Source organism: Trachemys scripta, chromosome 6, assembly GCF_013100865.1.
Source record: "Trachemys scripta elegans isolate TJP31775 chromosome 6, CAS_Tse_1.0, whole genome shotgun sequence".
Classification (NCBI taxonomy): Eukaryota; Metazoa; Chordata; order Testudines; family Emydidae; genus Trachemys; species Trachemys scripta.
Window position 1 is genome coordinate 17,616,303 of NC_048303.1, and position 979 is coordinate 17,617,281.

A 979-nucleotide genomic window follows, 5' to 3' on the forward strand; every position below is an offset into this window, starting at 1 on the left:
CAGTCAGGCCCCTCTCCCGCGGCTTACTTCCGGGGGGCGGGGCCGACGAGCATGACGCCGCGCACGCCCCCGGCAGCCATCTTGCTGTAGGGCGGATAACGCCGTGGGTGACATGTAGCAGCCATTTTGAATGAGGGACTGGGGCAGCGCTATAAAAAGTGGCGCCCTACCACTAGCAGCCATCTTGGTGTGGGGAGGGGAGCAGCCTTGTGTGGGTGTTAACCCCCAGCGTATCTCGGGATCCTAGCTGAAGCCAGAGGGATTGAGTAGGGAGGGGGAAGCCTGGGTTGAATGTTATAATCTGAATCCCTTACCGGTGTCTTGAGCCCAGATCCGTAGTGGGAGACAGATATGCAGGAGCTACTGGCACCAAGGCAGCGCCTGAGCTCTCGTCTCGACTTAGCCTGCCCGGTCTGAAATGCTGGGTTAGGAGATCTGGTGGCTTGAGTCTCACCAGGTGTCTTTCTATTGAAGGCTCCTAATAATAATACTTAGCGCTGATGTAGCACTTCCCAGTCATGTATTTCTCGGTGTCAGGTATTTTCATCCCCATTTTTCAAACGAGGACCCTAACCCATGGTTATGTGGCTTGACAATGGTCAGATGGAAAGTTACCAGCAGAATCAGAACTTGGGTTTACTGCTTCACAGGTCTGTGGCCTCTCCGCGCCACCACACTATCTCTTGCTGTAAAAGAGGGTTCTCAAACTGGGGGTTGTGAGGTTATTACATGGGGGGGGGGGCACGAGCTGCCAGCCTCCACCCCAAACTCCAGTTTGCCTCCAGTATTTATAATGGTGTTAAATATATAAAAAAGTGTTTTTAATTTCTAAGGGGGGGGGGGTTGCACTCAGAGGCTTGCTATGTGAAAGGGGTCACCAGTACAAAAGTTTGAGAACCACGCCTGTAAAAAAAACAGTCCTTAAACCAGGGGTTCTCAAACAGGTTGTCATGACTCCTCAGCCAGTTATGAGGTTATT